This window comes from Camarhynchus parvulus, chromosome 2 (genome assembly GCF_901933205.1).
Source record: "Camarhynchus parvulus chromosome 2, STF_HiC, whole genome shotgun sequence".
In the NCBI taxonomy this organism is placed as follows: Eukaryota; Metazoa; Chordata; class Aves; order Passeriformes; family Thraupidae; genus Camarhynchus; species Camarhynchus parvulus.
Window position 1 is genome coordinate 116342803 of NC_044572.1, and position 14650 is coordinate 116357452.

The window sequence follows — 14650 nt, forward strand, 5'->3', positions numbered from 1 at the left end:
CTATTCTCGCATGTGCTAGGTGCTTCATGCTGCCAGAAATTAGTTCATCTTTAATCACTCGTGATGCAGCTGCTCACTACCATGTAGACCTGGAAAGACAGCATCCTAAGTCATGCACAGTTTTAATCTTCTCCTTCTATAAATGTCATTAGGAAGGTCAGAATTAGACATCTCCCATTATTGGGAACTCTGAGACCTATATCCTCTGTGCCCTTTTTAATGATATGACATAACAGCTAAAAAAATATAAACATCATCTATTTGGTCTATGTTTTAAAAGGCCAATTTTAGTGTCTCTTTAGCATTGAACAAACACTGTTAATCTGTGTTTAGTCTCTTCCAACAGCCACTGCTGCAGAAAGAATTTTGTTTAATGCTTACCTTACCATACTAGACCCAAAATGTAAAAGGAAAAAAATATCCTCTTCTATCAGAACGTTCTTCTAGTCTACACTAAATTTAATTATCTTAAGCAAACTTACAAACGATGAAGAAAAAACTCAGTTAAAATTTGTGAAATGCGTGTCTGAAAATTAACTATCAAGACAGGTCGTGTATGTATTAAATAACTTTACAGCTCATCTTTTAAACAATCATAGATTTATACAAATATGACCAAAAAAAAGAATGATTATTGCCATTATTCTGACTCTCACTCTGTCCTACCCCTCCCTTGTACTTCAAGAGTGCCTGCCACTGAAGCTCCTGAGTAATTGAAAAGCTCTTGCAGGTGTGGTGTACTCCTTCCTTCCTTCCTCCCTTTCCTCCCTTCCTCCCTTTCTTCCCTTTCTTCATGATGTGTATGCATTGGCCAAAGTGTTGAAGGAGGCTCTAGGATATCACATGTGAAATCTAAAAGGTTAAACTTCTGGCATTGCAAGGTTCCAACATTGGGAGTACAAGGTTCTTCATGGTGTGTCTGGAGTTTGGGGAGCATGAAGTGGGTCTGTATATTTGGGGTCAAAGTCTATCTTAACATGACAGACTTAACATCTGTCTCAACGTGATATGCTACCATGCTGGCTTCTCCAGCACTTTATGGCTACCAAAAAAATCAAGACTTCTACTTTTTTTTTACTTGTAAAAAGAGCAAAACAAGATGAAACAAAAGACAAAAAACAACAAAACAAAAAACAAAATAACAACAACAAAACAGGAAATGGGGAGGAAAAGAAAGAAAACCCAACATTTGTGACAAGAACAAGGTTTAATTTTCTGAAACAGCTGGCTGATTCTATGTCCTTTCAACGATTCAGACATCTGGGTCAGAGGAAATATTTGTCAGAATAACATTGGTCTGTTCACATATAAAATGCTCATTTTGGTTGTAATAACTCTCCTGGATTTCTAGAAAACCCTATCTAAAACTGACTTGTTAGCATGGACAGAGGCTACCTGCGCTCACTGAAAGGACTGTGCTCAGGCTGCCTTCGTGGATGGCCTTCCTCAACTCTTTACACCATTCAGCATGTTATAAGTAGGAAACTCAAAATAGGCAGCACTGTAGAGTGGGGGAGTGCTGCTATTCCTACATTGTTTTGTCACCAAACAGCCAGCAAGTGCTCTTAAATTCCCAGAGCAGAACTAGTGCACAAACAGCATTCACAAGAAGCCCTGAAGTCTTCAGGATGAAGCTGCAGGAGACAAAAGTATTACAGTGTCTAGGCAGCACAGGAAGATACTACACTGTGATCCCTTCTGAACCTTGTCCACTGGCTTTAGATAGGTCCTCTGCACTGCTCAATACTGACATTATATGGTCTAGAAGTCTAAGATAACTGAAACTCTCCCATGAACTTGTACGGCCTCTGCCCAGGAGTAAGTCTGGAATCACAGCAGAGTTTACAGAGAGGAAAGTTCCACTTCTGGTGAAAAGAACTATTTGTTGCTTTGCAGACACTGATTTAAAAGTCTTGCCATTCTTTGGACAGCAGCAGAGCTGTGAGTTGAGCTCATATCTTAAGAATATTTAATCACAAATCTCTACCATATCATTAGCCTACTTTAAAAATTGAGGTTTTTTGAGAATGAAGGGCTTAAAAGGCAGTGCCCACTAGCCCAGCACAGGTGATACTGTGAGATTCTCCTAGACAGCAGTGCTCTTACTGCTTTCTGTGCGATTTTGGCAAGGCAAACAAAGCAGACAAAAAGAAATCAAAGTTTTGTGAGAAGGGTGAAAGAATTATTTATCTCATTTACTACTGCTGCTCCATCAAACGTTTGAGAAACAAGTTCTGCATAGCTGCAATGACTCTTGAACCTTCCTGTTTATTCTTTCCTCCCTTCCCTCAAAGTGCTTTGACCAGCTCTAAACCAAACAGGCAGTCACCTTCACTCCTACCTCAGCAAGGTCAAAGTCATTGAATGTGCCTTAAAGATAGAAGGAAAGTCAGCCAGAGAAGCTAAAAGCAGCATCCATTGCAGGAATGAGGACTTTGCCCTCCACTATTGGGTCTGTCTGAAGCAACTTCACAAACGTGTGTGTGAATCAGATTTTTGTCATCAGGATTGCAGTTTTTATTGTGGTGTAGTAAAACATCCATGTTACTTTTCACAGGGACAGCATAGGTGCTTTGCAACATGAGTTTGCTCAAATTTAAAGGACAGATTCATGTAACACTAAGAATAGAGAGAAAATATATCATCTTGGGTCTAATCTAGCTGTGCTTAATAGTCTCTCTTATTGTCCTTGCCAAAAGTGCCTGTTACTCTGATGGTTTTATATTGCTGAGCTGAAGTTTGCACTGGTAGTACTTAATTCAATGATTTTGTTTCACTTTTCTTAAAGCTCATCTTGCTTTCTTTCCCTGATCTTTAAACTTTGTTGCAGGTCAAGTGCCATGCAGCAGTTCCAGATCAACCCTGTACTTCCGAGATAGCTTGGCTTCTTCCACGTTGCCTTCCCCTAGTCTGCCAGCAGTTGGTCCAACTTCCTCATACTCTTCCCCACTGTTCTCAACATTGGTCCAAGCTGCTGCATTCAAAGGAAAAAGAGCTACATTCTGCTGCTCTGTTAAGTTCAAAGTTACCATGGTGTCCCCGAGTCTTACATTTTCAGTCCTTTTGTTCTTTTCCAGCATTGTGCTTAAGGCCTGGTGATGAGTGCTTGCAGATCTAGTGATTTACATCTTAGCACACTGTCAGGTCAAATCACTGGCAATGTCCTTTCAACAGGAGTTTGCAGTTCAAGGGCTGCCTTTGGATCAGGCTTTGACTCTCATGAGTCAAATGAAAAATTCATATGCAAGTGTTTGGTACTGTAGTGACAAGGTGCTATTGCTGCCTGCATTTAGTGACCTTTTCTATGAGCGTGAAGGACTTGCTGCCAGAGACAGAACCGCGCTGGGAAATACCACAAACATGGCATCCTCTCTGAGCTGCACTTCTGGGGACTTACCTAGCAGAGCAGCCCTGTGGTGCCAACTTTGTCTGTGATCAATCCTGCATGACAATCCTGAGATCCTTCACTGGGATCCCAGCTTGTGCCTGACCAATCTTGTCCCCAGAGCAGCCCCAGAACCAAGGAATGATTTAGACTGAAAAGGAGGTCTGAAGGACACCCAATTGGATCTGGCTGAAGCAGGTTCAATCAGATTAGCTTGCTCATGGTCTTTTCAACTGAGTTTTAATGTTTACAAGGATAGCAATTCCATCTTCCTGGACATCCAGCTGAGACTTACAACTATTTATTTCCACTGTAATGGTGTAAAAGACACAAAACCCACCTTCATATCTAATAGGACTTCACATATTCCAGTGTCTGCTGCCTGGTGTGCTACACTGCACACTTTCTGAGGGAGGCTGGTTACATCTTGCCTACATTCTCCCATGTGCAGTTCTAGACAAGTCCCAAGTCTTTTCATCTTAAGGCTGAACAAACCCAGTTCTCTCAGCATCTCCTCCTCCATGATGTGCTCCAGCCCACCGAGCCCCTTAATGGCCTTCACTGCCCTCACCAACATGCCCTGTCCATCTGTTTCTGACTGTTCAGAGCACCAAACCTCCAAAAACTTATGAGATCATTTCCTTGACCTCCCTTTCACAATTTCTGGGGGCTTAGAAAAATCTGTGTCTGATCTGCCGCAGCAATCCACGGTAGATTTTTTGCAGAAGTTAATCAGCATGTTTCTGACAGAAAGGGTGGGAAGCAACATAGGAAAATAAAGACCAAGACAAGTTTTAATTACAAATGTGAATTACTGTCTAAACATTTCAGAGAAAACAGAATTCAGACTCTTTTGTCATACAGTACAGAAAGATAGGAAGAGGTAGTCTCATTATTTCTTTTGGTCCTTTTTAGACAATTTCACATACTAACAGTGGTGATATAATTATTGCTTGGTAACTTTAAATTCCTCTAATGAAATCTGATTGGTGGCAGCACCTTGAAAATCATTACAGAATTCTGAAATTCATTAAAAAATTAAAAACAATCTTATTACTAAGAACAGAATAAGTTCAAACTCTGTAACTAGTATGTAATTCTTCTGAAAATCATATTAATTAGTGCCTAAGATGATTTTAATTTCTACTTTCTGCACTAGACAGATACTTGAGTAATAGAATCTTGACTGAGCAACTGAATAATCAAAAATCCTTAATACCAGTGTGCACCAGATCCATTCTGATCATCGAGCTGCCAAAAAATAAAAAATCATTTGCTTTTTTAAGTTTTTTTTCTGATACTGGTTGCTGGATGCTTATGGGGAAGAAACAGCCCTTTACAGTTCCTGGGGATTAAACACAGGTATTTTAATGTGACCTTTTTAGGTGTTGAAAAAAATGTTTTCAGTAGTGTCACTCCAGTGAATTTAATGGAATAACTACAACAAGGAATCTTCCCCTTTGTTTTGAAAGGGGAAATTCTTTGGGGATTTGCTTCTTCCCTCTTTTCCCTTTGATTAGCAAATCAGCAAAGGGCTGTGTTTTGAATGGATACATGGTAGGCACTTATTGTGGAAGTGCTACTTTATAATGCATTTTCCTGAGGGCGAAGAGCATTTGTGGAAAATGCAGAGACCTAAGTTAGGCAAGTAAGGTGGGCTGCCTCTCCTACACACACAGAGCCCTGTGTAAACAGGAACAAAGGCGACACAGAAAGATATGTACCATTTTCATAAGTTCTAACTGGAATTGTATAAACATAAGCATAATCATATTTTCCATTCCCCTTGGCATCACTTTGTGGTTTATTTGTTTTCTGATGTGCCCTACATCATCGCCTTTCGTGTTTTAGAGATGAGAATTGTCAGTAGTTTCCTTAGCTGCTGTTGTACTCCTAAGGAATATGGGGAAGTCCTTCATTGCAGAGAAGATCATTATGTAACAGATAACAGGGAGGGGTGGGGGGGATGTCTCTGCATCAACTGGTGGCATAATCCCCAAGGGAAAACAGACTTTAGTTGAACAATCAGAAAACTGGCTTGCTTTATGGTGTTTACACTGCTGCTTGCTAATGGATCACCATAAAGGAAGCAAAAGGACTCTCACACTATTGAGTATGCTATCATGGGAGTCTTCTGAGTGCGCCTTTTTTATTTGCTGCAGTCAGGTTAATGAGCTCACCAGCCCACTTGATGTCGAGGACTTTGTAACAAAGCAATCTCTCATTAAATGCTGCCTGGCACCACTCTCTTGAAGCAAAGGGACATTCAGATTATTGAATGCCTTTGTATTCCTCATTCCTACCAGGCTATGGCGTCCAGCAGTGGCATCAGTCCCGCACACTTACTGGCAGCCGTCCAGTCATGCGCCTGCCCTCTTCAAACTGCATGGGCATTTGCCAATCTAAGCAGCACTAGTAGGCAAACAAGCATGGCACACGACTGCTTTGGCTGGTAGCCAGATGTGCAGCTGTACCATCTCACTTCCCCATCACGGAATGGAGAAATGCATTCTCTCACCATTCTTTCCCATTCAGTTGATTTACACGGGGAAGTTTTGTTGCAGTACAAAGGAAGGTCCATTTATCTGCATTCCCTTTCTGCTTTAACACCTTTTTTTTTAGTCTCAGTAGTGCAGGTCATGAATTCATCAGTGGCTTTATTTAAATACCTCCTGGCTGACAGTTTCTTCAATGAAATGACCCCAGAGTGTTATCAGCTAGCTAGCAGGTGTGTCTTTTTATTCAGAATCTTGCAGACAACGGTGCATCCTGGGTAAAGAGCAAGCTATGCATGATCCAGCTCTTCCCTACATTACTCAGGAGATTTAATGGTTCGCTGTCATGAAAGCACTTACAAAGATTTTTTTTTTCTAAGTTGGCTTTCTGCTGGGCTTTGTGCCCTGAGATATTTTGACACAAACACATAAAATGATAAAGAAGGATTTCTTTATGAAAGGTTTCATCTCATTCAAAAATATTTTAAAAATCAGCCTTGGTCAGGCTATTGTTTTTAGTTTTAAGATACTAAACAGATATTTAATAAAAAGATAGCTGCTCAGTCTACAGTTCCACTAGTAAACACCCTTGTAAAGCATCATGTTTGCTGATATCCTTGTGTGTGTCTGTGCACAAACAAGTACACCCTGTTTCTATTCAGCCAGCCTCTGATGTTGAAGAAATCCTCAAAGTCAGGTTACTAGAGTGGCAAGAGAAAACCAGACAGAAAAAAAAAGCCTTAAAGAGTAAAGTCAAGGAGGACATTACAGACAACAGAAGGAATCCCCTTGTCCTTCCAAATAGTGTCATACGGTGTTTTAGGACACAGTTTCTCAAAGGTTTTCTTTTACAGGGCTATTTCTTTTTCTTCCTTGCCATGGAGAGAGACGGAAAACACAGAGCCCAGTAGGGTTTTCAAGGCTCTTGCATGAGTTCAGGGTAGTCTGGGGAATTGTTCCCTGGGGCACTTCTCCTCTCTTCCCCAGACAAATATCAGATTTTATCATACCAGCAGACATTCAACCAGTATTCACCCACACCGTAAGTAATTTTTTCCTTTGACCAGCAGTGGACTGAGAGGAAGTTCTACGTGGGTGATGTTTGTGTGCTCAGAAATAAAAGTGATAGGCTTACTTAACCTTTCTTGAGAAAGGATTCAGAAAATTCAGTAAAGTTCCTTGTTTATCTGTTAGTAAAAAGACACGAAAGAACAATAGAAACAATGGAAATTAATTTTATCCTGACAGAAAGTCAAATGGAGTTTTGTTGGAGCACAGTCTGACATCGGTTTTGCTCCTGCTTCCATTGAAATTAGCAAGTAAGCTCTTATTGACTTAGAGAGCAGGACTGTGATTCACAAATTTGGCTAATCCACTCGTATTTTCAATATGAGATGTTGAAAAGGTCACAGAATGCAGAGTCAAGACCGTTGTCCCCAGAAGGGGGTTGGCTTGAGACCAGGCAAAGATAATAAAACCAGTTGTCCAGCTTTTCAGTATTCAATATATGCCAGCTGCATTGACTAATAGGAGAAGATGATGTTGGGCTTAGGAATGCAGGAAGGCCTTTCTTTCCAGCCCTCTCTATTCTGCCTTTACCAAGCAGAAAATTGTTTAAGTAGGAAGGATGTTAACTTGATCAAAAAAAAAAAAAAACTCAAAAATGCCAATTATTTGTGCTTTATTTCAAAGTGGAAGAAGTACATTTATAGAAATGTGCTATTTATAATGTCTTATGGATATAATGATAAGGGCAAAATGTGAACCTTATTGAAAAATAAATACATTGCTGAAAAAAATCTGCAAGGCTTCAACATTCATTTATATGCAAAACTAAATAAAATTTCAAAACAGAATGCAGTTCTGTTTTAGAATACCATCCTAGTAAATAATTATAACTGTTGTTTGTTTTGGGATTGTGATTTTCTATTATTAGACAATACTTCTCTAGTGGTTTTGCTGGAAGTTGTATAAATTTTTAACAAATATCTGGGCAAAATTTAAGTGCATCTTTCAACTACTAGTTTTCTGTGAAATGAATGATATGCAGCAAAATCTTCTAGCCTGTTTTATTTTCATTCCACTCAACCAGTGGGTCAAATACTACTTTGCTCACTTTGCAGAGAAAGTAGACTGGATTTACCTCATGGTTCCGTTTGAAACATCAGTATTGACCATTCCAAAAGACCAAACATCACAAAATCACAGAATTGTTAGGGTTGGAAGGCAGCTCTGGAGATTATTTAGTCCATTCCCCTGCCAAGGCAGGGTCATCTCAGGTAGATTACACAGGAACATATCCAGGTGGGATTTGAATGTCTCCAGAGAGGGAGACTTCATGGTCTGCCTAGGCAGCCTGTTCCAGTGTTCTGCCACTCTCCACTTAAGGAAGTTCTTCCTCATGCTGGGGTGAATCTGAAATTTGTGTTTCAGTTATCAAAAATATTTCAATAAATGGCTGCAACTTGGTTTAGGATCACATGCACCCAGATATTCAAAAGATATTTAAGAATACAAGCCTCACTGATCTCCATTCCTAGACTAAACTGTGAATTTTACATTCAGAATCATTTATAGATCAGTTTCTGTAGAGAAAGAAAACACATTTTGAAGTCCCATACATCAATAATTGCACATACATTTTGCAATTCATTTGCACTTCCACTGCTAAGGGACATTTATATATATTGAGGCCAGCATGAGTTATTATAGTTCTCTGCTCTAATCCCTCATACGACACAGGCCATAGCACTTCACTTTGCAATACTCTCCACACTGCAATTTGCACTGCACTAGGGAGAGAAAAACTTCAGGTCCCTTCTTCCCCACCTTCAAAGAACTGTCAGGTTTCTATTTCTAGTGCCATTAACTTTTCCGAAAAACAAGTACTTTCATCTTTTTTGTTGCCTAGCAGTTTCAGTTCCCTGTTCAAATCAACAAAGGTGGGGACAGTTGAGGTTCAACCCTGTGTGGTGCTGAGCCGAGACTTGTGCTCAGGAGTGCTGAAGAGCTGAGAGAGGCTCACAGGCTCTGTGAGACTCCCCTTCCCTGCTTGTTTCCTTCTGGGAATGCAACCCAGGGACAGCAAAGGTGTGGTAAACAAAGCCATAATGGCTACCTATAAATTGAGTCTGAGGAAGACATGTTTTTCTTCAAGTGGTTATTATTTATGTTTACAAGTGTATTTTCCTTTACTTTTCCCAAAAGAAATTACATAATCTCCAAAATTTCATAAAATTTGTGGAATGCACATTTTTATCTGGATGGTTTCGATACTTTATTTTGTGTTTTGCAGCTTGTAAATGCTCCTGTTCCTGAAAAAATACTATCAAGTAAGAGGTTATTTACAGACCAGGCGGATGATGTTTTCCTTTCATCAGCTATCGTGGAGGGTTAATTAAGAAATAGAGCTGCAAAATGGGAATCAAGGAAAAATAGGAAGTGTGCTTATTAACAGCGCTTTTGTTTGCATTTCTAATTGCTTCCTTCAAGTACTTTGTCTCACCTATTACAGCCAACAAGAGCCCTGGTGTAACTCTGACTCCAGTTCATGATGTGTTTCATTCGCGTGGGGGGCAATCAGGAGTCTGGCACATGGGGAATTCTGTAGGCAGGGGTGATACTGAGCTCAGCAAATGTGCCACATCAGCAACACGCCAAGCCTGCACGCCTCGAGTGGCAGCACCGACCCTTCCTCCTCATTCCGTCCCTCACTCCTACCTGGTCACGTTTTTACAGCTAGAGAGCTGATGAATGATGAATTAAGTATCCATTCCAGTACAATCCTGAATGCAGACATGCATATCATTCAAAATTTTTGGTTATTCAGTGTCAAGCTCCAAATATTAGGAGGAAGAATTTGCAGCGCAATATTAGCAGGGTAAAAAAAAAAAAAATCAGCCTGTCTCGTCTGCTGACGAGGAGAAGATTGGCTGCTTAAATTCTCCAAAAGCAGCCTTCAATTTTTTATCTAGCTATTTATAGAAAAGTGCAGAAACAGCTGAGCTGAGTGAAGTGATGTCACTTTTGCTGGGAGGACGGCTCGCTCGGCAGCATGCCGAGGCGGCAGAGTGTGCTGGAGGCTGGGAGCGCAGCCCCATTGCACGAGGAGCTGGAAACACGGGCATTTTTCAGCTCGGCTGATCAATACGGCATTGATGGCTCTCGGCTGACCTTCAACCCCTCCGGAATAGCAATGGGCAGGCGCTGCATCTTGCAGGCTGCGAGGGCTGCTGCGTGTTAGCTACCAATTTTACAATCGATCAAAAGTCATCTTTGTCAATAAAGCTGGGGATTTCAAGCAACGGCAAGCAATTTTGGAAAGGTCAGGGCTGGGTTTTTATTTGTCCGACCTCTGCTTTCAAGTAGAAGCATGGTCCCTTATACCCATTAACAGTAGTAAGAAAATTTAAGATTTTTTTCCCCCCTCTTCCATGTATTTTTAGTAAGCCTTTGGGCATTTTCCCTGTCCCTAAAAGAATACGGTTGCGTGGCAACGTCCCCGGTTGCCATGACGACTCGGTGTGTAAGCAGCTGCCGCAATCAGCATTAACTCCAGGCTCGCAGGTTTGTCATTCCAATGCATAGGGAGGGGGAGACAAATAGGACAGCAGCGCAGCGCCATAAAAGGGAAGTCACCTAGATAATGTCACTCACAAACATATGTTCCCCAATTATTCTTTCCCCTGTTTTATTGCCGCAATTATAGCTAAACTAAGATTACAAAATTATATGGTTTTAATTTGCCTCCGTCGACTATGTTTCACTTCCATTAAAATGAAGTCTAAACCCATTTAAGTAGCAAACTGTTGGCTCTGCAAGGGATGAGGGATTTTGGTTTACCAGTGGGTATTTCGAGGACTGAGTAAAAAAAAATTCCTCTAGGAATCTTGATATCTAGGCAAAATGAGGCACAGCCCTGGGTGCTGGGGTGCCTGTCTCTTTTGTGCTGCCCTGAACCCCAAAACACAGCCACCACCAATGATGCTGGCAAGGACCATCCTCCTACTCTTCCTCTCCCTTACATCTCTCCCTCCAAAAGACATTTGGAAGTTTTACATTTAACCATCTGAAAGTCTGGCACTGGGCTGAGCCCACCGGCTACTGCAGCATCCTCCAACACATCCTTGTGCAATTGCTCCATTTGAAGACCCCTGCAATAAATAGATGCTATGGGGTTGACTTCAAAATTAAGTAACGCAGCATTAACCCTGAATTTCCTTACATAGGCAGTCTTCAGACTGTCCTTTCATGTTCCTCAAGAATATTTCATTATCTTTGTTTTAGAAGAAGTTCCATTTTTCTCCGTGGCTGCCTGACTGCTCCCGATCTTATTAACAAACAAAAGTAAAACACATTAGGAAGGGTATGGCAGGTGATGAAATGCGCCTCTACAGCTATTCAGCAAAAACCTACACTTTGTGGTAGTAAGGCACTTTGGTTTGATTTTTTTAATGTATAAGTGGAAGCATTTAATCAGTGTTAAATACACACATTTGCACAGCTGTGCTGATTCAGTTGTGTAAGCAAGAATCTATTCACTATTTAAAATATTAGGCCACAGAGTGATGCTGGCTCCCTCAGAAACAATTCCACATTATGGGAAAAAGTGGTGTAAATGAGTAGATAAACATAAACTCGACATTCAGATCCGTATGATTTATTTACCAACCTTTTCAAACAACCAGTTTTTGACCCTGTTAAATCCTTCCATTATATAAGGGCATTTATTACTGTGGATTTGCATAATTAAAATATACATGCCCAGTCACCAATGTTTATAACCTATACTTACTCAGATTCTTATTAAGACTTGCATCAGAAACACAGCTCTTTCAAGTATCATTTTAATTAAAAGATAGATATAACATGCTATCTTTTATTCTAAAGGAATCTACTATCAATGCCAAATTGTAGCTGCAAATACATTTTCATTTTTCACTCTGGCAGAAATGGCTGAACACGTATCTATTGAGATTTGCAGGGTAAAAACCATGTTCCTTAGAAGAGACCTTGCATGGCAACATTTTGATATAAACTTCCTTCTATAATCAAGTTACAGTCTATAAACCCCTGAAAATAGGGGTTCATAATGAAAATACGGCTAGACCCTCCACTACAAAAATGCTAGCAGGTGTTGTTATAATATACAAATCCAGATAGCGTACAGTGACCTATTTTCAAAACCAGGCCAGGCAAAATGACATCAAGAAATTGAATTCCTTGCCCTTACTTTAATAGTGTCTTGTCATGCAATCTTCAAATCAGGACAGGTGATCATTGCAAAACAATCCCTAACCCGAGGGACAACAGGGACGTTCTCAGCACTAATACCCTGGGCCCATCACACTGCTTACAATAATTGGATGATTGCAGAGGGCAGGTATAGACCATTCAAATCAAAAATATCCTTGGACAAGAGGATATTTTGCTCTTTTTAAAGTTAGAGGCCAAAATAAACATTAGAACTGAATTCTGTCCTATTTTGTTATGTCATCAAAAATAGCTGGTAACTGGAACAACAAACTGTGCTGCTAAAAATATGATGGTAGTTATGCAGGGATATTTAAAATAGATTAGCATATGGATTAACTCAAATTCAAAACTGACTTTAACCCTTCAATGGCTACAATCCTTTCTCCAAATAGGGCAATTCTGCAGCATCAAAGACAAGCTTAGATCCTGAGTGTCAAGTAAACTTTTGTCTGGTAGAAACAAATGTGGCCGCTACTGTTTTCATTTATAGTGGGAATTCAGTGGTATCTAAACAAATTTAGGCAGATCAAATAGTTTATGAATTCTTTTACCATATTGTCGTTTAGGATTTTTTTAAACAACGTCCATTTCAGAAGCCTTTATTTATTGCTGAAAGAATACTCAGAAGCTACAGAATAAGGCCCAGGAAATTACTGCAAGGGAAATATATAAAAATGCTACTCTGTGTGCCTGTACTAAATCTAACAGAAGCGAACAAAATATTTTCAGAGCAGGGTAGAAAGGCTCAAAATTGAAGAAATTTTATTATGTAACAGAAAATAAGTTTTCTTAAAGTAAATATATTTTTGAGTAACACAAAACAACTATTTCCCTGCTGAAAACAGCTTATTTTTTATCAACATAATCCAGTTCTCTAAAATAAATTACCTTTGCAGTAGGTACTCAGAATTCATATTTTATTACATGTCATTTACAAAATCCTATATTTTGTTGAATTTATTGAGAAATCGGGATTTAAGTACAGTCAGAAATCAAATGAAATGGATAGCCCAGAATTTAAAATGTCAGATTTGCAAAATTCTTCCTCCAATCTCATTTTTTGCCAATTGTAAGATAGCTGTATGTGATTTATATAATTGTAATAATTAAAATTAATCAGTTTTCAAAGTTTTCTGTTCTAGCCAGACACAACCATTTTTACTACCTCATTCAAAACCCTCTCCCCATGATGGCCTTATTTTTAGTCACCACAGACTGAAACCAAAGTCTTAGTGTTTGCATTTGTTTGATTGTTTTTAAATATTGATTGCTCTAATTATTGGGGGCATTGTGGATTTTTTTAATGCTGAACCATTATATCTTGTTATATAGGAAAAGGATGTTGTTTACTAAAGTGTAGAATGTTAGGTGTTTGAATGCTATGACCAAATACTTGTATAAAACCTGCTGTAGTCGTAATAAGGCTTTTGGGGTTTGTTTTTAAGCAAAAAAACACAATCACTTATTTTCATGTTTTCCAATAAGATCTTTTGAAATAGAAATGTACTGAATTGCTGAAAATATTTGGGAAAAAATAAGCTGAGAACTACAAGCAGCATTGCTTGTAGTCCACAATGGCAAATAGCTCCGAGTGGTGGCCCGGAGAAAATATTCCAGAAATACCCAGTATTGCTTCTCAGGCCAGGCGCCTGGAAATCCTGTGAAGGTCCTAAGTGAGAAGTTATGTTCCCTTCCAAGAGATAGAAATGGGATTGTGACAGAACCAAAAGAAAAAGGAGTGAGCAACATTCCCCTATGTGTTCCTTCTTGCTGCTGAGGTTACCCTTTACAAAGGATGAGTCCGGTCTGAGGCAAAATGCTCCCACAAAAACCAGAGGCAAGCAGGGAGCTGCACACAAGTCTGCCCACAGCTCCTGTCATCCTGCAGACAGCCAAAGAGGGAGAAAAGTTACTGCCACAGCTACATGGTAACAGCCTTGCAAAAGGGGATGAAAAACCTTGCTTCTACAGGAACATAACTAACACTCATTTCTTTGCTCCTGTACAGAAACATGCTCCATTTGAAGACCCCTGGCAAAATTGTTTCTGGAACAAATATTTTCCTGAGGTGAAATGTGCATCAAAATCACCGGGAGTAGCGTTTCAAAATCTAATGTGGGTGGCAGAACCTAGCTACTTCTGACCTGTACAAAGACAGAAGAAGAAAAGACATAAGCATGGCATCCAGTAGCATTAAACCTGTCTCTTAGGACATTCTCTGAACTGAGGTTACCTCTCACACTACTTAAAAGAGGAGAGACAATTGCCTGAAGTGTTAGCATATAGATGCTGCATCAAGATGCTCACACAGGAGGGAGGTGGCAGGGGGCAGAGTGGAGAGTAGAATTTCTGGCAAAGAATTTTAATGGTTATCATTTGTTCCCTAGCTTCAATTTAAATGTATTTTATACTCTACCATGTATGCTTTAAAAAAAGATTTCTGTTCTCTAATGAAACTTTTGGTCAATCTGGAAGGGGGAAATCTCACAGATGTTATGGATTTCGTTCAAAGTCA